The following is a 22,139-nucleotide window of genomic DNA, read 5'->3' on the forward strand; positions in this document are numbered from 1 at the left end:
TCCGAGTAAAAGGAGAGATTACTTCCTGCCAGTTTATGTGTGGTGTAAGGGAAATGAAAACAGGCCAATTGAAGAATGGTTCACTGAAAGACAGAGGATTTGGATCAATGGGGATGAAGGTGAGGAATTAACTCAGGTGAGTCCAGGGTACAAAGAGAAATTTGTCTTGACTGGAGCCAGAATTTCAAAGATGCTTATAACATGTCATCATGAAAGTAATGCCCTTTTCCTAGAACATTGCTTGTAGCACTGGCTTATTAATTAAAGCATAGATTTCCTCCAATAGCACCTTGTTCAACTGAGGGTCTTTGTTCTCCCCTGATGTTAATATCTCAGAACCACAGAAATACAGCACCCCTGCCCCGTCCCTTCCAGCACTCTGTTCTCCTGTTAGCCCAGCCAAGGAAGTCCATGCCATGCGGTGCCAGCATTCCTATCCATCTCCTCGCTGCCGCTGCTGGCGGGTAGTTTGGGTCAGCTTCCTGACCTGCTGCTTCAGCCCCCTCCCACTGCCTCTCCCTGAATCACACAGGTCGGAAAGTTAGAAGCTCCTTGGCAGGAGGGTTCCACGTGTGGCCCAGTTTCTACCTTAGAAGACGCGGAGATAGGAGAGACCGGTGCGAGGTGTTAGTGACTGCCCAGGGAGATCAGATCTCCCGATGGGCACGGGGATGGAGTGTGTTCAGCTCTTGCGGGGAGCGCCGCGAAGATTCTAGCATCTAGCGCCTCTCCTCCCACGAGACTTGTGGCAGGCAGCTGCAGCAGTGGTGTGGAACTGTCCTCCTGTATGGCTGGCTCTTTGGTCGTCCTGGTCATTGTAGATCCTCCATATCTGGTTTTCTCGTTGTCCTGAAGGTTCCATAAGCTCCAATACCCCTTTTTTTTCTTTTTCTTTTTTCTTTCCTTTTTCTTCCTTCCCTCCCTCCTTCCTTCCTTCCCTCCCTCCTTCCTTCCTTCCCTCCCTCCCTCCCTCCCTCCCTCCCTCCCTCCCTCCTTCCTTCTTTCCTTCCTTCCTTCCTTCCTTCCTTCCTTCCTTCCTTCCTTCCTTCCACTTCTAAACCAGCTAGAGTGGATGTGGTCTCAACAGCTAAAAACCCCTGCTGGTATCACTTGGTTGGATTTTCCAGTCACCCACCCATGTTCCTTGAGGTTTCTGACTCGATTCACCGTTATCTCTCTTGCCCCATTTTCCTGCCATCATGCTAATGGGCAGAGGAGTCTGCGTGACGGTCTCTGCAACACTGTGGTCTCATCGCCTCTCCCTCTCCATGGCTACAGCTGGAACTGTGTCACCTGTAAGAGTTCCCCTCTCTGGCCCAGCCTCCTGTCACTCCACTGTCTCCCTGCGGACCTGTGCTCTAACCTCAGAGCATCCTTCAGTGTCCTTCCCTGCTGTCGTAACACATCAGTCTAGCTCTCTTTCCCAGTGAGCCACAGCCCACCGTAGCTCACCAGACTCACAATTTCCTGCCTCTTATGATAACCCCTAAAATGCTCCATGCTGGTATAGATATATATAGATACCCTCGCCCCATATTTTGCATTGAGAGTATAATATTAGCTAATGCTTATAAGGTGCTTATCATATACCAGGCACTGTTCCAAGCACGTTCATATATTAAGTCATTGAATCCTCACAGCAATTCAGTGAGGTAGGGACATTTAATGTCTACATTTTACAGATGAAGAGACAGAAGAACAGAAAGGTTAAGTGATTTGCCCAAGGCGACACAGCTAGTAAGTGGTTGAGCTGGGATTCAAGCTATTGGCGTTCTCAGTGGCTGTTCTCTATTTGCATTCCCTTCGCCTATTTTAAGGGATGCCAAGATATCTGTGTATCTTTACATGGATATGAAAAGCACTTTTTCCTCTTTAACCATATATGTGATTACTGTCTTACTGTCAGCATCACACATTGTAGTTTCTAAAAGCAGAATTCCATTCATATATCCACCAGGTTTTTTTTTTTTAATGAAATGTTTTTTCTTTCTCTCTCCCATATTTTTTCCTTGCTGTGCATTCTGATTTGAATCTCAATTCTGTGTGAAAGATAGGGTCACACTATTGCAGATAAATGTTTCAGGCAGCTGTTGACTAGCGAGGGTGATGCATTTTCTATACTACCCTGCTGACTCCTCCTTTTTCAAAATATCCCTTGTGTTACATCCAGAAATGCGTCCTCTGATAAGTGAAGTATAGCAGTTTGGGATATATCGGCTGGTATTTTTTTCTCTAATGTCTTCTAGGATAGGTCTTGTGCAGTATTAACACTTTGGGTTTCAAAACCCGACTGTAGGCATGAATCCCGGCTCAAGCACTGAGACTTTGGGCAAGTTACGTAACCTCTGTAAACGTCAGGTACTTCATCTGGATGATTGGGGGTAGCCTACCATAAATGGAGTGTGAACAGATCACCATGGACCGCCCCCCCCCACCGTGCCCCAGCCTTCTCCCCACAAGGTTAATCCCGGCACATCCTATCACACTCGCCTCCCCAAACAAGCACGTACCCATTGCACATAGACAGAAACAGCCTAGAGAAATTTGATAAATTGCATTTTACTGAAGGTTTCATATGGAGACCGTGGATCAGGTTGTATTGTGCCCCACTAAGCACATCTTCCCTTTAAAAAAGCGAAGAGTCCCCGCTTTGTCCTCGGCTTCTCTTTCCCCAGCAGCCCCCTTCAGCCTCCTTGGTCCTCACCCTCCTGGCCCACGCACCCTGGCTCAGGCCACACCTGCCCCGTCCGTCGGTTAAGCATCTGCCTTCTGCTCAGGTCGTGATCCCAGGGTCCTGGGATCGAGCCCCGCCCCGGGCTCCCTGCTCAGCGGGGAGCCTGCTTCTCCCTCTCCCTCTCCTCCTGCTTGTGCTCACTGTCTCACTGTGTCTCTCTGTGTCACATAAATAAGTAAAATCTTAAAAAAAAAAAAAAAGAGTAGCTCTCTCTTTTAAATTAAGTATGTTCCTCTAAGCTTGACAGAGAGCTGACAATTCTTTAAGTGTTGCCCAGAGTAAGGAGGTGGGGGCACACCGCCCTGTTTCGGGGGCCTCCAGTGCTGCCTCGCTTCTCAGGGGAAATGTCATGCTTGTTTATACCAGCCGCTCACAATTCAGCCACTGCAGCAGGAAGTCAGCGTTGATACTAACAGCCTCCACTCCTGACATCGTCTTATTTAGAGTTTGGTTATCAGAGCTCCCTGGTTGGTTTGTTTGTAGGTTTTTCCCTTTTGCTGGAAAATCATGGTTCATTTTCTGTCTCCAGCCTGTGGTTACATTTAAGTTACTTTAAGCTAGACATCACCTTCACCAATAATTGCCAATTTGACTATTGATTTTTGCACGCTATAAGGAAGTACTTATTACAGAGAAGATAGAGTGTGACGGTGGCCTTGACCATGGCCATTAATTGAATTTGAAATGGTTTCTACTGATGTGGAGTTTATGAAGTATTTCTACTGATGTGGAGTTTATGAAGTTAATACAAAGAGGTCAGTAAGACCATATTTTCCCAGAGTAATCATTTTATTGGCTTCAGTGTTTGTGCTTTTATCTTAGAAATTTTTAAATATCTTACAAGTCTGGGGCATCTCAGTCGGTTGAGTGTCAGACTCTTGATTTCGGCTCAGGTCATGATCTCAGGGTCGTGAGATCGAGCCCCCGAGTGGGGCTCCGTGCTCAGCTCAGAGTCTGCTTGGGTTTCTCTCTCCCTTGCCCTCTGCCCGTCCCCCTGCTCGCTCGCTCTCTGCCTGTAAAATAAATAAATAAATCTTTTAAAAAAAATGTATCTTACAAGTCTGATAACTTCTCCCCTTCCCTTTAAGTCGCTTTGTCTGTGGTGAATCTCACCCGTAAAACTAAAGAACTCACTGTTTGAAAAGTTAGATGGAAACTCAGCAGAATGGGAGTATTTATTGCTTCCAAAGAAGGTTCTTCATTGTAGATTATCCAGGAGGCAGTAATGAATGTGTACTCTCAGGGGCCAGGGATTTCGGGGGATGAATTTCCCAGGGTTTAATCATCTCGTAAGGCCTCTGAGTGTGACTTTTTCCCAATAATCTACTTATCTCAGTAATTTACCCCTCCTACTGCATTGCAAGGAAAATGAGTCCCCCAGGTTGTTTGCATGATAAGTAGCTGGGAATTGTGTGAGCCTTTCAAGAAACAGCCCTGAGTTAATTGTAGCAGCCTAAGCTAATGGTTTCCCATGTTGGCTGGCAGGTTACAGGGAAGAAGAGGCTTGAAAACACCCTTTATCACAAGTACCATGCATTTGAAAAGCTGAAATCTTACAAATGTTTGCTTCCTGGAAGATATTTTCCCTTGCACTATAAATGGGTGAGAAAAATGTCCCTCCAGAGATAGGACTGGCCGCTTTGCAGATGGCTCTGGATGTTGGCTACTTGGAGGAGTTCGGGGAGTTTTTGTTTTTGTTTTTGCAATGGCTCACACTAATTGCCCCCACCCCCTCTTTTTTTTTTTTTAAGTCAGCACTAAAGAATAAGCTGCTCCCTGCAAGCCAACAACCAGAAATATTACTTTAGGAACAGTAAGATATGCTTCCTAAAATTTCCTGATTGTATTTTTTTTAAGCCTCATATCACATTTATTCTGGAGTTTGTTAATACGATAACGCATCAAACTAACAAGTTCAAAATGGGTTTTCTACTGTGGAGGAGGGTCACTGAAATACCATTCACTTTGGGGGAGGGACCTAGAACATTCTGCGCTGTGCCCGTGGAGGACAGAGGAGGGCTGCATGAGATCTTACCTAGGCAGGAAGGCATGGGAACATGCTGGGAGCAGATCCCGGTTGGGGCAGAACAAAGATGCTCTCTTTCCCACATTACATAGCCACCAGGCAAAACTCAGAAAGTTTATAGGGAGGGGAGCAAGTTCCTGCTGGAAAGAAGGCTGTGTGTGAAGGAAGCAGCAGAAGCACCTGCTTTGCTCGCTCCATTTACCCTCCGTGCTTGACCAGTGCCCTCCCATCCTTCCGATCGACCAGTTGATTGATGGATTGCAGCTCAAACGTCACTTTCTCCAGGAAGCTCTTTCTGATCTCCATCCCAGAGTCCTGGGCTCTCTCACCGCGTAATTTCATAGCGTTTTCATAGTTATAATTATGCATTTTTTGGTATGATCAGGTTATTTCTCTCTCCCCACAAAAATTGGACCTCCCATGAGTACCTAAGAATCTTGTCTGTTTTTTATATGCTATTAGAATTTCAGTAGCTCATTTCTCAGAAACTATGTGCCGATAGATGGATGGACGGATGAGAGTACAATCGTTGAAAGTATTTCTGGTGGAGGACATCAGGGTGAGGTCCTGGGTTAACTGATGGCCACGCAGAAAGAATTTCAAGGCTTGCAAGAGAGAAAGAGGAAGAAAATAATCGTGAGCCTGGAAAGTGTAGAGATACATGGAAGTAGAAGTGTGTGTGTGTGTGTGTGTGTGTGTGTGTGTGTGATAGTCCATGAATATGCTGGCCCTGGGATACAAAGATGAGTAAAGAATGAATTTTTAGTGGTTTTTCCAAGAAGCAGGTGACTGAATAGTTGGGCCAGGTTTCCAGCCTGCAGTGGATGGCAGACTGAGTTGGGTAGTTTACAGAGGTGTAGGCAGGGATGGGGGAGCCAGAAGACAGACCAGTCGCTAGGAACCCACAGTCGTTGGACACTATTACCCACACCCACCTACCACCCCACCCCGAAGGGGCAAGGTGGGGCAGCTTAGTAAGAGCTCCAGCCCTAGAAGGGGACAGCAGACCAGAAGGGTCACTGCTAGAGGGTCGTGCTAAAGCAAGGGGAGAACCAGAGAAGAAATCCACCAGCCTCCTTCTCTCTCTCCTGACCTCTGACCTGCAGCCAGCACCTCTACTGGCTAAACCCAACGGGAATCCCAAAGGCAGGGGAGCCCCAGCGATGCAGTATGTGGAGATCAGCCCCCCTGCCCTGCAAACCAGAGTATAGTAGAGGGACATTGACTAGTTAGGACTGTGACACATGGTCAGTGTCTTTAAATACCTGCAATTTTACTTCTTAACTTTTCTACTTATTTTTTATTTTGAGTATGTATTTTAACTGCCAATACAGCCAACAGTGTATACCCTGAGAAATTTGGCCCCTCTCTCCTCGCTTCTCTCCCCCGTTCCCCATATAGTTAACTACTTTTATCTGCTTTTCATGTCTCCTCCTAGATACAGGTGTGTGTGTGTGTGTGTGTGTGTGTGTGTGTGTGTGTCTTACCATGTCCCTGTACACACATACTCTTCTGCACCTAGCCCATTATTTTATATACACATGTAGGCATATCTGTGGGAGAAATTCCCAGGGGTGGGCATGTTGATAAATTTTCCCGAATTGCCCTCTGTAGGACAGCACAGTTTGGTACCTCCAAGCAATACAGTAGGAGAGCATTTCCCCACAGCCTTGCTGAAAGAGTGTGTCGCTCAGCTTTTGGAATTTTGCCCATCTGAGAGTGAAAAACTATCATTTCATCGTATTAGGTGAAACCACATGAAGTTGTAATTTATGTGGGCTAGAAATGGTAGGCCATCACTACTTTCATATGGTTCAGCCTAATAGCTTTATTTTGTATTTTTTCTCACGAGTGAAACAAAATACCTTTTGATAGATCTCAGCTACCATTTGTATTCCTTTTTTGTTCTGAACATGCTGTTGACCTTGGTGCATTTTTCTATTGCTGGCCTTTTTCTTATCAATTTTAAGGAACCCTTTATACATCCAGGAGAAGAATCTCTTGCGATAGTGAGTTTCAATTTTTTTTTTCCAAATTTGTTTGTCTAACTTTGCTTATGATAACTTTTTGCCTCCAGAAGTCTCTGATTTTTATGTAATTGTAATGATCAGTCTTTTCATTTATGACACGCAGATTTTTAAGTCGTGCTAAGTTCGCCTCTACTCCAAAGACATAAAGGAAATCTGTGGATTTTTTTTTCCTAGAACTTTAATGAATGTGTTTGTCACATTTAAATTTTGGATCCGTTAGGAGTTTCTCCTGGTTTGAGGTAGAGACACAACTTTTTCTCTTTCCAGATGGCTACTTGGTTGTTCCAACACCATTAGTTCAATAATTCCATCCTTAGCTCTACTGATTACGGATGTCACCATGATCATATACTAATTGGCAAGATCAATTTTAAGTCCCAGCAATGTTTTTGAACTTTTTGGCTGGAAATATATATACATTAGGTGACATTCCTTAAAATACCTTTTAGTACAGTTTGAGAAAATGAATCCGTGTTTGCTGAATAAAATATAGACAAAACTTGGACAAAGAAGTGATCCTAATTCTCTTTCCCACTGTTAATATTTTCTGTGTATATAGTAGCCACATACACACACATGAGGTAAAGAATAATCTATAACAGCTATGTCCGTACAATATAATGGGCTATGCAACATAGAACAGTATTTCTGTTTCATAAAACAGCCCCTCAGTGAGCAGTATAGGCTAAAAAGGGAGGTCTCTTCTCCATGGGGTCATTCCTTTTTTTTTTTTTTTTAGGGTTTAATTTACATATAGTAAAATACAACTTTTTATGTGACCGGTTCTATGAGTTTTGACAAACATATATTGTGTAACCACCATCACAATTGAAACATTAAATATTCCCACTACCACAAATAGTGCTCTCCTACTACTTAGTGGTCAGTCCCTTCCCTTCCTCTCCCTCCCCCCCAAACACACCCAGTCCCTGATGAGCACTGATGTAAATTCTGTCCCTAATGGTTTTTGCCTTGTCCTGGGGCCATTCTTGGCCCACTCTCTCTCTGTCTTGTCTCTCCCCTGTGCTGTACGGAACCTCATCCCCATGGTCACAGTCAGGGCGTGGGCACATCATGCTACACTTCAGGAAGAAGGAGAAGGGCATTAACACGCATTGCTGATGTTTGCAGAGCTGGAGGTGGGATGCATCACTTGTGCTTGCTTTCCGTTAGTGAGGATGCAGCAATGTGCTCACCTAGCCGGGAAGTGGACTCGCTTAGCATTGAAGAAAGGGAAAATGAATTCTGGTGGACTCATCTCGTCACCGTCCCTGCAGCCTGGCCACCCACGTATCCACGGCCATCTTAGGTCCACGCAGAGAACACACCCTCTCCCCAGGGGAGCCAGCCCAAGCCCCATTCAGTCACTACATCCAACTCAAAGACCAGGATTTCTGGGTGATGGCAAGTCTTCCCCGATAGATCCTGAGGTGGCTCCCCGTGGTTCTAGTGACCTCAAAACTAAAACACAAGCTTTTCGTATCTCCCCTGCCCATCTCTTCCCCAGGATTATGGTTTCTTTAAGAGTGTATGGGACTTCCAGTCCGCATGCCAGGGACCACATCCAAGTTCCGTCTCTGTACATAGTTCTGGCTGATTTTCTGACTTCCAGCTAGACTCCTCCCATCTTCCCCATTTCAAAAGCCGCTACTTTGGGGTTACCCGAAAAGGTGGGTTTAGGAGGGATGGCAGTAAACCTGATCTCTGCCGTGAGGCTGAACCTCTTTTGAGGCCTCATGGGAGCCCATTAGGAAAGGCTCTGAACACCCACAGTCTCCCCTCCTGCTCCTCGGGGTGTGGCAGTACTTGGCCTTTCCATCCAATCTTCTAGACCTTTTTCTTCCATCTCCGCTCGTAAACTGGCCAACTCCTGCCTGAGCTCATCTCCTTCCTGTAGTGGCTTGCCAAAAGTTAACAAATTATGTATAAACATTTATCTCCTTACTACATGTGTGTTATCCCTAAATATATTTAATTATATTATTATAGTTCTTTTAATAGAAAACTGTTAAGTAATCTCCTACCACCTAATTTTCAGGATTACATTGGGCGGGTGTGAATGAATTCCTTAAGAAGCAGACCTGTGAAATCAAGCATGTAACGAAATGTCATGAGCCCCACAAAAGGCAGCATTACCTGCCACACCACCGTGTGGGTGCACCAGAAACTTGGGTGGACACAGATGGCGTCCAGCATTTACCAAGTCTTCTTGATGAGAGATACTATTACACTGGTTCAGATGAGCTATCACAACACAGAGGATGTAAATGTCATCACTGTCAGCCAGAAAGGTCTAACTGAAAGCTTTTGGAGGAGGATGACCATTCTGTACATGTGGAAACATATACATAGTAGACTTACTTGTAAGTATCAAAGCTGTCCATCCCAAAAGGCTAATTAAATAGATAAATGTATGCCCAGTCCCACAGCAAAAAAGAAAAAATCCAAAGCACCTCTCTTTCCCAAAATGCTCTGGTGGTGGGCAGTTTTATAGGCAAATTCTTTTAAACTTCCCAGGAAAAATAATTCCTGTGTTATATAAACTGTTGCAGAATTCAGAAAAGAAGGAAGACTTCTCGTTTCACTGTGTGAAGTTGGAATGACTCTGATGTCAAAACCCAACAAAGATGACGTATATGCTGAATGTCAAAACTAAAAAGGCATTTAATAAAACTCAGTGTCTGTTCTCAGTTTGAAATTTAAAAAAGCACACAGCAAACAAAATGAAAAGGCAGCCTACTGAATGGGGAAAAATAATTGCAAACCATGTATCTGATAAGGGGCTGATATCCAAAATATATGAAGGACTCTAACTCAATAGCAAAAAACCAAACAATTCAATTAAAAATGGGCGGAAGATCTGAATAGACGTTTTTCCAGAGAAGACATCCAGATGGTCAACAGGTACACGAGAAGATGCTCAGCATCACTCATCATCAGGGAAATGCAGATCAAAACCCCAATGAGATGCCACCTCACACCTGTTAGATGGGCTGATACCAAGAAGACAAGAGACAAGTATTGGCGAGGAGGTGGAGAAAGGGAACCCTGGTGCTCTGTCGGTAGGAATGTAAATTGCTGCAGCCATTATTGAAAATAGTATGGAGGTTCCTCAAAAAATTAAAAAATGAACTACCATAGAATCCAACAGTTCCATTTCTGGGTATATTTCCGAATAAAATGAAAACACTAATTCAAAAGGATATGTGCACCCCCGTGTTCATTGCAGCATTATTTACAATAGCCAAGACATGGAAACAATGTAAGTGTCTCAATAAATGAATGTATAAAGATGTATGTAGAGAGCTAGGGGGGCATTCCCCCCCACGCAAATGGAATAGTATTCAGCCATTAAAAAAAAAAAAAAGGAATGAAACCTTGCCATTTGTGGCAACGTGGATGGACCTGGAGGGTGCTATGCTAAGTGAAATAAGTCAGCTAGAAAAAGACAAATACCATATGATCTCTCTTATGTGGATTCTTGAAACAAAAACCCAAGCTCATCGATACAGAAAACAGATTGGTGGTTCCAAGAACTGGAGGCTGAGAGAAATGGGTGAACTGTTTTTGTTTTTTTTTCTTTTTTAAGTTTAAATAAATTAAAATGTAAAAATTAAGAAACACTCTTGAAAGCAATGAAAAAAATAATTCACTCAAGATATAGTTCTTGTTCATGACCAAGAGGCACAATATTATTAAGATGTCAGTTCTTAAATTGATTTTAAGGTCCGGTGCCATCCCCATAGAAATCTCAGCAAGCTGTTTTATAAACAGCAACAAACTTGTGTTAAACACTGAGTAGCGCTGAGGGTTACTGATGAAGGACAAGTCAATGAACTCACACTTGCCTGTTTCAGGATTTATTATAAAGCTACAATAATTAAGAGAGCATGATGTTTTGAAACGAATGGACACATAGATAAATGGAACAGAACAGAGAGTCCATCAACAGACTTACACAGATACAGTCAGCTTGACCTAGGTCAAAGGAATAAAGGCCCATCAATGCAGGAAAGATTGTTTGTTTAGTTTTTAGTCTTTAGTCATCATCAGCAAATGAGGGTACAAATGGACAACCACAGGAATTTTTTACACAAACTTTGCACCTTAGACATAAATTCACTCAAAAGTATTCGTTGCCTAAATATAAAATGCAAAATTATAAAAATTATAGTGGGGAACTTAGAAGAAAATCTACGTGGGTTAAAGTTTGGTGATTAATTTTCATATATGACACAGAAAGCATGGTCTGTGAAAAGAAATGATAATGTGAACTTTATTAAATTTACACTGTCCGCTCTGTGAAAGACTGCATACAAAGAATGGAAAGACAAGCTGCTGGCTAGGAGACTATGTCTTCAAAACACTTATCTGAAGAAAGATTTGCATGAAAAGTATTCAAAGAACTAGAATGCCACAGTAAGAAACCAGACTTCCCAAATTAAAATAAATAGGGCAAGACAAGTAGACACCTAACCAAATAATATATATCAATGGGAAAAAACCATGTATAAATTGCTCAACATTGGGGAATTATTGGAAAACAGCATACATTATGCACTAGGGAAAAGCAAATTAAAAAAAATAAAAATTTAAAAATAGCTCTTCAAACTGGGAATTAAAGAGTACTTCATTATCATACCCAGTAATACTATCGCAGACTAAATGCTACCATTTTGCTTGATGGTAAAAAATTATAAGATCAGATCAGGGACAAATAAGAATGTCAAGAATGTCCCCTTTCACTGCTGATGCACATCATTCGTCTGTACAGTGTGCAAATAAATAAGGTGGAATCAAACTTATCATGTTTGTAAACATTTGTAAGAATCTACCTCGCAAATTCAAGAGAATCAACAAAACCAACAAGAAAGCCAAGTCCTTTGCCAGTTATAAGATAAATATACAAAAAGTGCTTCTCACAAATACCCATAATCAGTTAGAAAATGTCACAGAGAACAGAGAGGGCACATTAACAATAGCTCCAGGGACACCTGGGTGGCTCAGTGGGTTGGGCGTCCAACTCTTGATCTCGGCTCAGGTCTTGATCTCAGGGTCATGAGTTCAAGCCCACTTAAAACAAAACAAACCAAAAACCCAAAACCAAAAAACAAACCAGTAGCTACAAAAACTCAACAAGAAATAGGGGACCTTGAAGAAAACAGAAACACTACTCAGGTTCAAGACCCAACTGTAGGGACGCCTGGGTGGCTCAGTTGGTTAGGCGGCTGCCTTGATCCTGGGGTCCTGGGATCGAGCCCCACATCCGGCTCCCTGCTCAGCGGGGAGCCTGCTTCTCCCTCTCCCTCTGCCTACCACTCTGCCTGCTTGTGCTGTCTGTCAAATAAATAAATCAAATCTTTACAAAAAAAAAAAAAAAAAAAAAAGACCCAACTGTAGCTGAAGCAAAAGCAAAGGAGGGGCACTCCCCCGAGCTGGAAGTGGGGGGAAGTCACACCCAGAGGAACTGCAGGTCACAACTAGAGGAACTGAAGCCTTAGGGAAGAGAACAGGATTCTCAGAGCTCCCAGGACTGTTTGTGCTAGGACTGTAGGCCTCGGTTGTTGGGAGTATGCATAGCTCCAAACCCACAGGCTTGCCAGTTAGCGCCATGGTTATCACAGATTTATATGTTTAGGGCAACGGGTTTAGGGCATGCAAGAAGTACTTGTTTCTGATGCACACAGAGGCATCAGAAACCATGGGGGTTAGTGGTGGGGCTGTGTACTGTTCCTCCTTTATCATCTCTGCATTGGCTTCCCCCTTTCCTGCCACAGACTGGCTTTCTCATGGTGGAGAGCACAGCACCTGGCAGCCCCACGTTCAAATCCTTCTTACTCTGTGGAAGGGTTCCTTCCTTAACAACAATCGGGAGAGTCGTGGGAAAGGTTTCTTTGGGTCCCGGCTGGGGTCTTGCATCCGTCTGTGAAACATGAGTGCCTGTGTTTGGCTTAGCCTCCGGTCAAGGGTGCAGGCAAGCTATTTTATCAGGAGGGTATGCGGGTTGCTTGGGGTGATAGTTGGTAGGAAAAATTATAGCTACAGACAGAAGATTTGAATAAATGTAGGGATCTGCCATTTAAAGTGTAGAGATGTACATTTCTCCCCAAGTTAGTTTATAAATTTCACAGTCTGATTCAGAATTCCAGAGGGAGTTTGGGGGCTCATTGACATCACGATTCTAAAGTTTATCTGCAATAGCAGACATATGTAGTGAGATTAGCTAGGAAAATTCTGCCCAGTGTCAGGGAGCCAGGTTAATTTGTGTATTTTTCATCTCGGTCTTATTTTATCATCTGCCCTAGGCTTAAAATATGATCCAATGTTGACACCTAATTTTTAAAGCTTTTCTCCCAGAACAGTTTTTATGTAAGCCAGGGAACTAGGAGTTAGGTATTCAGAGATCTAACATCTCATACTCTAATGTCACTCAAATTATTTTGAACGCTGGCTCTTCACTAGGTGTTGTGGGGTTTCATTAGATAGAAGGCATATTCCCTCCCCACTTATTACTATACTCAGCTTTTCCAACCAAAGATGGGTATTAGACATTGTCAGTTTGTTGTCATTCCATATGATTGAGGGAAACAGTTTGCGAATATGAAAGGAGCCGGAAGAAGGTACAAATGATCTGATCTGAAACTACAAGTATACAAAAGAAATTGGGGGTTGGTTGGTGAAGAGTTGTAGTTACTGCACATCATTGGGGGAGGTAAGGATAACATAGGTTTTAAATGTAAGGATCTCTATATAGTAGTAGTAAAAGCCTGAAGTTGTACAGAATTTTCAAAGATGCCAGAGATGGCTTAAGAGAGAGCACATGCTGACCATCTTGCCAATGGAGGAATAAAGAGATGGAAAGGAGGGTCGCCTGGGTGGCTCAGTCGGTGAAGCGTCTGCCTTCAGCTCAGGTCATGATCTCAAGGTCCTGGGATCAAGCCCCGGGATCCAGCCCCATGTCGGGCTCCCTGCTGGGTGGGGAGTCTGCTTCTCCCGCTCCGTCTGCCCTTACCCCCCAACTTGCGCTCAGTCGCGCCCTCTCTCTCTTTCTCTAAAATAAATAAAATCTAAAAAAAAAAAAAAAAAAGGACAGAGAGGAAATGTCAGTTTAAAAAAAAGTGGTTACATGGGAAGTAAATGCAGGTCAGAAAAAGTGACATTCATGATTTTGTTTTGTGTTTGTAAATGGCACTCTTCTTGGGAAAGTAAACCGATGCCTGAAAAGGAAAGCAAATGTGTAATGCATGGTAATGCCTTCATCGGTACGTGTCATGTCCAATTTCTTTGGCTTTGGAGACGATGGGGGAATAGTCAACCCTGGAAATTTCTAAAAAAAAAAAAAAAAAGTAGGCAAGATAAATGTTTGTCTTCTGTGATTTACGTTCATACCAAGCTTGAGTTCCAAGATCTCAACTTGATAACCACTTACAGCCCTCTTCATCTCCAAGTATCGGGAAAGTTGGTTGATTAAGGCAAACCCAGACTGGAAGTAAAGGAGTTTACATGGCCCCTTCACAGGGACAAAGAACTTGAAAGCATGACCTTTAAAAAGAGAAGTAGCCCAGCTCCTCTGACTGGAGTCCAGAAGTAGCCTGATCACATTAAACAGTATAAGAACGAAGACAGAAACAGGCCGTCCCCTCCTCCTTTCAGATCATGGATTTTTACAGCTCCAAATCAGTTCCTCAGTTTGCCTTGTAAGTGATGTGCAGATATGTATGGTAAGGCCCAGCATGCTGTGCGTGGCATATGTTTGGAATTAATCATGTAACCACATTTGCCCCAGCTGCGAAGCTGGAGTTCACAGAAGTGTGGAAACAATGTTGAGATACGCATCTAGAAGCAAAGGTCATGCAGCCTGTGCCAAGACACATGTCAGGGAGAACTTATGGTGGTGGCCAGTGCCATCTGAAGTCCAAGAGCATATGTGAACCCACATGGCCCTCAGACCATGAACCCCCAAGGCCAAAGGGAAATGACCTTCCACGGATGGGGATGCCAACGAAAGTGAGAGAGCTCACAAAATGCCGACAAGAGAAAAACCAGGTGGGAAGGTTAGCCCATCTGGCTAATTGGTCACAGACTGTAAATTCCCCTCCAGCCACATCTGCCCTTGCTCCTTAGGAGAGCCTGGATCTTCTGAGGACTTGCAGAGGAATGTTTGCAAGGATGGGTGCCACTCAGGTTGGGGGGTTGGTTTTTAAAGTTGAACGACAGAAATAGATCGGCTGACGGAGCATTCGTGGGAGAGGCAAGAGACGAGGCAGGAACAGGACAGGGTGAGGTGGAGGGTGGAGAGCCACTCGGGAAATGCTGGACTAGTTGCTCCTTCGGCCTTTCGGTGGCCAGATTCTGTCCTGGGTCTGTGGGTCCTAGGGCCGGACCGGGACCAAGGTGCAGGGGTCAGGATGTTCGGCTCCCGCTCCACCAGCTCACACACTCCTACACGTACTCGCACGCACTGTTCTTCTGTCATTCCGTGTGTCCACTGTCCGCCCTCTTCTGCTCAAGAGCACAGGAATCCCCAGTTCATTCATGCTCACATGCTAGGGACAGAAAGTGCCGTCCCAACCAGCCATCTTGCCATTTCAGATGAGAGCAGAGTAAGGGAATGACAGATTCATAAACAGAATTTCCCCCCACCCCCCGTGGTAGAATTTCGGGCACCCTGAACCTGAAATCCGGGGAAGGAAGACAATTGGGAGCAGAGGGGACTTCTTTCTACTCTTCAGGTTATCCCCAGTCAGGTGACCATTTGATCTGGCCTTGTTCGGTACATGGAGGTTGTTTGGTTTATAGGCATGCTGCTTAAAATACACCGGAGTCCCCAACTGTCCATCTTCTGATTGTGTCCCTAACAAACATTACCCAGTACCTGCTGTTGCCCAGCCCCAGAGCCCTTACTCTGCTTGTTTGAGAAGTCACACATCCTGAAATTGAGAGGTTTTCTCTCTCCCTCCCTCCCTCCCTCTTTCTCTCTCATGTGCCGACCAAAGAAACTTCCAGATTGTTGCCTCCATTAGCTCTGTTTGTAACCCTGAACTTAGTTGGCATTCTAGGTAGATGAAGAGTCCCTCCATTAAGAGGCAGCAGCAATGCGGAGGAGACGGTGCTGATCTGGGACCTCAGGCACTATCACCATGAGCCTCCTCAACAAGCCCAAGAGTGAGATGACCCCAGAGGAGCTGCAGAAGCGGGAGGAAGAAGAGTTCAACACAGGTCCGCTCTCTGTGCTCACGCAGTCAGTCAAGAACAACACCCAGGTGCTCATCAACTGCCGCAACAAGAAGCTCCTGGGCCGCGTGAAGGCCTTCGACAGGCACTGCAACATGGTGCTGGAGAATGTGAAGGAGATGTGGACCGAGGTCCCCAAGAGCGGCAAGGGCAAGAAGAAGTCCAAGCCAGTCAACAAGGACCACTACATCTCCAAGATGTTCCTGCGCGGGGACTCGGTCATCGTGGTCTGCAGAACCCGCTCATCGCCAGCAAGTAGGGGCCTCCTCTCCACCATCAGAATTCCCGCCCTCATCCTGTGAAGACCTGCCCTTTGTAATGGGAATAATAAAGTCCTGTGTTTTTTCTAAAAAAAAAAAAAAAAAAAAGAGGCCCTCCATTAAACCAGTGTGGCGGGAGGGATGGCCGAAAGGGGATCCTAATGCTCAGCTCTGTTGGTGAGTTGCTAGATTCGCAGGTGTACTGGGAGCAAGGATTCACCATTTCTTTTCCTTGAGTCTGGGGAATAGCACCAAGCTATATAAAAAATGATGCAGGGTTCGAACATCTATGAATCAAGTTTAGAACTGCAGTTACATGCGGCAGCGGTCATTGTAGGAGAGGTAACAGGCTCCCTGTGCACTGGGCACCAGGCTGAGGGCTCCATACGCATTACACCATCTGACCTTCACATCTGCCCTCCGCAACAGGCACGTTCATTATCTCTGTTTACAAGATACGGCAACTAGAGAATTCCTTGAGCTCTTCCCGAGCAACTTGTGTCCTTTGCTGTGTGTGTGTGTGTGTGTGTTATACTTTGGCAAAATTCATGTTTAAAAAAAAAAAAAAAAGAGGCCAGTAAAGCCCAGAGAAGTTAAGTGACATCCCAAAGTCCCCTAACTGGCACCAGAGGCAGGATTCAGCCACTACATTTGTCCCCCTTTAGAGCCCACTTAACTTCTCCTCTGTGCTGCTAACCCTTCCCATTTAATTATACATTATCGTCACCCCACGCGGTACGTAGTTCGTACAGATGAGCAGTGTTTGTGTTCTTCTTACGCTGCCGATCCTTCATCTTGTCATTTCTTCATCATCTAGAAATGTCCTGGTGTTTTTAGTTTTCTCTCTTCGTGATTTACTTCTTTGTTCCCCCCACCCCCAAACTATTTACTTTTTTTTAAAAAGATTTTATTTGATAGCACAAACAGGGGGAGTGGCAGGCAGAGGCAGAGAGAGAAGCAGACTCCCCGCTGAGCAGGGAGCCCGATGTGGGGTTCAATCCCAGCACCCCAGGATCATGACCTGAGCCGAAGGCTGATGCTTAACCAACTGAGCCACCCAGGCGCCCCCCAAACTATTTACTTCTTGGTTGTCGAGTAAATGAGTGAATAAGTCTTGTAACATTTACGCTAACGCACATTTTTAAGACGGTGTCCTAGACTCCTTCGTTTCTTTGTTTATTCCATGAAGTTATTAGATGCTCGCTACACACCCGGACTAGGAATATAAAGTTGAATAAGACGGTGTCTTCTTTCAAGAGGCTTGGTGTCTAGTAGGAGCAGACGGACTTTTCTTTAAAAAGTCCGGACAGACAGACTTCCTACGGGTTCCCAGACAGAATCTCTTTGTGTTGAGTGGGAGCATCCAGGAGGAAGTGGCAAGGGTAGGTGAGAAAGGCCTCACGGAGGAGCTAACTCTGAGTGCGGAGAGATAAGGGAGTGCTGGTCAAGGGCTGGGGCTTGCAAGGCCAAGGGCCCACTGTGTCTGTCTGCTGAGGCTTCCATAACAAAATACCATGGGCCAGGTGACCGAGATAACGGAAGCGTGTTTTCTCACGGTTCTGGAGGCTGGGAAGTCCAGGATCAAGGTGCTGGCAGGGCTGCTTTCTGGTGAGGCCGCCTTCTTGCTTTGTCCTCACATGGCCTTCCCTCTGCTAGGTGTGCTGTGAGCAGTGGGGAGGAGCAGCAGGAGGAGGGGGGCGAGGGAGACGGAGATGGAGAGAGAGCCCTCTGGTGTCTCTTCCTGTCCTTATTAGGACACCAGCCCTATTGGATTAGGATGCCACCCTTATAACCGAATTTGACCTTCATTACCTCCTCCTTAATCAGCCATATTGGGGGGTGAGGGCTTCAACATACAAATTTGGGGGGGCATAATTCAGTCCATAATGCACACTGACACCCAGGATTCCCTGGCTCCCCAGTTCCTCCTGATGCCTCCTCACAGAGGCACCCCACAATCCCTCTGTTCATGCTTGTTTTAAGAGTCCTTTCCCACGCGCCCTGCCTGTGCCCAGAAGTCTTAGCATGGTGATTCAGTGTTTGCAGTCGGTTCCTTGATGTCTGTTCTAAAGAGCATAAGGCTGACACAGCTCCGACTTACAAAAACCCTGGGCTTCTGATGTTTCCGCCGTCATCCAGAGCTGGCCATGGTGGGGAAGCTGCAGTTGCCTCCTTCCCCACCCCAAGGAATCTCCCCTTCCAGGGACTCTCTGCCTGGCTCCCCGGAGCATTAAGGGCACACAGCACAGTTGTGCACACAGTGAAAAAATGTGACTTCTCCCATTTCTCCTGTAGCAAGTGATGGCAGAACGCAAAATGGATTGTATATGTAAAGGTTCTTTGCAAAATGCAGCGTGCAGTATTCAGTCCATACATTATTAGAGGCTTTTATCTTTGCGATCATGTTTTCCGGCGCATCATCGGACCCTCTCCCATCCCCTGTGTCACCGTAGTTAGATACCCAAAAGGACCTTTACCGGGTCTTCGAGAATTCTCCGAAGCCGCCTCACCTCTCACACCCACCCTTCTCGCGCACTTGGGTTATGATGCAGTCATTTTCAATACTAGTCTCTAAATTCCAGCCCTTCTGTGAAGCCTTCCTGGCCCGACGGGGGAGGAGCGAACGACTTCCTTGGGGGGCTTGGGATGTAGGGGCCCCAGAGATGGTTGCGCGGCCCGACTCTGGGTCTGAACTCCCTCCGTTACTTACCAGCTGTGTGACCTGGAACAGCCCTTTGTTTTTCCTTCGCCGGAAACTGAGGGTGTGGGTCATCTGGCCCCTAACAGCTGTACTGTTGGCCACGGAGTCTTGCTAACTTGACCCCGAGGCCAGCAGAGAGCTACTAGGGACAAGGGTGGCACAATGCAAGAGGCAAGAGAGAGAAATCCCTCTGGTGTTAAGATTTGTGAGGATGACGTGAGTTAAGACACAGCTGGGCCCTTAGAACAACGCTTGGCCCGCAGTAAGGGCTCCATAGGTTATGTTTCCCCATCTATCAGTAGACATGGAGGTGCGTGGCTACGGAGGTGTGTGCTCACTTAGCGGTTCGACCCAATTCCAGAATGTTGCTGGATTGAATTTAAGTTTGTCCAGCCAACCAATACCCATCATGAACGTTACGAAGGCTGCGTGCTCTGTCCCATTTTTTGTCGGATACCTTTCATCTGTATTGAAAATAATCTCCTGAGAGCCAGCTCGCTGGCCCCTTGGAAGGCCATGTGCTTGAGGACAGGGCATGACATTTGAATACTCAGTGGTACCTGAACATTTGGAGCATGGGAACGGAGGGGCAAACTCTGAAAAAGAGCCAGTGACGGGAAGCCTTTCTGGCCCAAAAGGAAACCTTGCCTTTTCCAGTCCTGAGGCCAGAGGTGAGCGCTTCGGTGCTGAAAGGGGTCTGGATGCACAGCTAAGGGGGATTCTTTCCCCAGGTTGGTGGGAGGAGGAGACTTCTTTCTGTCTGGCCTGGGCTCAGAACAGAGCATGCTGGAGGTTAGGCTTGCACAGGTAGCCAGAGAAACACGCGATGCTTTCTCTTTATTGTGTCTGCTGCGTGGTTCTGTTTCCCGGCCTGTGTTGTGTTATGAAAGAGACAAGCTTAATAAACAGATTCTATTTTTATTCCGAGCCATGGCTTGGAAAAGCATTCCGTTTCCCAACCGGGAACCAGGAGCCCCCTTGGCCCTGCGTGCCTGTTACTCTCTCTGCCACCACTTGGTGGTGACATACCGAAGCTTGCAGGGGTAGGTCTCAAAATCCCGTCTGCCTGACGCCCCACCACCTGGCACCAACGGCTGAGACGGTGCTTCGGACTCTCAAGATGCCTCTGCTCTTACCCTTACGAGATTCATGTTCGGGGACTGCTTGTCCGATGTGTCCCTTTGACCACGTGAAGAAGCTGCTTGTTCCCAAGTCCCAGTTCTGGTCTGGTTAACTGGCAGCTTCCAGCCCTCGGGAACACATAGGCGTATAAGAAAAACAATCCTGCTTCCCCTTAGTTCAACTAAGGCAAGGCTGGAGGATTTCAAACAGAACTTTTCCTTGGAAACAACAGCAAAATATACACAACAGCATAAATAAATGGATAGGCTCACAGAGTTTGGCTGGCCGACCAGGACTTAAGGATGGAACAGCACGCCGTGCAGACCGGCCCAGCAAGGCTCCTAGACTGTTCAGAAAGCCTCGTTTCTTATCCCACCTTGGAGTCTAAGAACCTTGTAGAGCAGATTGGAACGAGGTTAGCCCAGCCTTGATCCCAGGAGAGATCTTATTTATAATTCATAACCTCCGTATTCCAAAGAAGATATGGGGTAGTTTACGATAGTGTGTGTGTGTGTGTGTGTGTGTGTGTGTGTGTGTGTGTGTGTGTGTTTAAAACCAAAGCTGCTGAAGGAATTGAAAATGTTTACATGTAGACAAGAGCATAAATAGAATATTTCAAAGCACTAAATTAATACCATGCTTGAACACCAAATTTAGCGCCAAGAAGAGAATCCTGGGAAACCAGCATGCAGAAGGAACTGTCAGGTATTTACATAGTGACAGTAGCCACCAGAAAAGAAAAGGGACATCCCTTTTCAAGAAAAGCTAGCATTGTCCCGGTCCTGAGTGTTTATTGGTAACGGCCGCACGTAATTCAACAGTGATTTCATGGAACACCCAGAAACTCGCTCGTTCAGTTGGCGAGCAATGTTTGTTTGTGTTGATACTACTTTTAGATCCTATGGACTCCTCCTTTCTTCCCAGAATTTGCTCCACAGCTGTGCTGCATCCCCTTCTTGCGCCTGACCTTAGGTCAGGTGGGAAAGCCCCCAAAAGGGGCGTCCCTGTCCCCCCCGCAGAGGACACTAGACGGGAATGAGCCTGGTGCGGGGGGGGGGGGGGTGCGGCGGGGGGGCAGTCAGCACAGCCCCTGGACTGGTGAGCATTGTTCTCTCTGTACATATATGCAGGACATGTGGAGGATGATTATGTTATTTACTCATGATAGGGAGAACTCGAGATGCACTGGATTGAAAAGAATGCCTATCAACCAGAGATCTGGGACTCGTTGAACAGCGGTTCCTTGACGTTCCTTCTCTATTCAATAGCATGATGTGATTTGAGACTTTTCTCCCTTCGGGAAGGAAGCAAATGCAGTTTTGGGTGCACTCAAAAGTCCTATGATGATCAGTGTATTGTCAGCTTGTTGAAATCTTTTATGCGTGTGGCAGCGTGTTTGCGGGACAGCTAAGCAGAGGCCGTAATGGGTCTGTGTTTCTCTTCTCTCTTGCACCCAGTACCTGCTCGATCCATATGATTCGATATGGTTCAGATGGGGGTGGCATTCACCCTTCCTCCTCCTCCCCCCGCCCCGCTTCACAGCTGCTCTTGATCCCCGTGCCAAGCAGCAGGGTAGGCATTTCACACAGAATCTGGCCTGGTGATGAGTTGAAATAATGTCCAGGCATAGTTCACAAAGACAGAAGGGCAGGGTCCATTTCAAACTGGGAACAGAAAGCCACAGTGAGCTGCCCCACCTCCCTTCCCCCTGGGCTCCAGTCTCCAGAGGAGAGAGCTTTCAGCTCCTCCCACCTGTTTCCCTTGATCGTACTTTCTTACTCCTGAAGAATATGTTTCTACTCATAGGACTTGATCTGATTGCAGTTTGAGATGTTGTCTGCTAACTTCTGCCGTGGAGGGTGGACTTAGTTCTTTCACTGGCTGCCCCCCACCCCCTGGCACACACCCCCACTCCTCTCTGCTTCCGACGGAGTTCGATCACAGTTGTTAGGTAGATCACAATTCAGCATTTTCATTCTGACCGTACGGTGTCTTTCACTGAGCCACATAGCTTACTATAATTAGATTTCCT

General features: G+C 45.9%; 1 protein-coding gene and 1 pseudogene across 2 annotated transcripts in view; both read left to right on the forward strand.

Moving 5' to 3' along the window:
- Positions 1–22,139, forward strand: part of STX8 (syntaxin 8) — a 255,090-nt gene that overhangs the window by 203,459 nt on the left and 29,492 nt on the right. The window lies entirely within an intron of this gene.
- LOC114225339 (small nuclear ribonucleoprotein Sm D2 pseudogene) lies at positions 15,886–16,341 on the forward strand (annotated as a pseudogene).

This window comes from Eumetopias jubatus, unplaced genomic scaffold (genome assembly GCF_037043125.1).
Source record: "Eumetopias jubatus isolate StellerSeaLion01/CBP00866 unplaced genomic scaffold, mEumJub1_p1.0 scaffold_10, whole genome shotgun sequence".
Classification (NCBI taxonomy): Eukaryota; Metazoa; Chordata; class Mammalia; order Carnivora; family Otariidae; genus Eumetopias; species Eumetopias jubatus.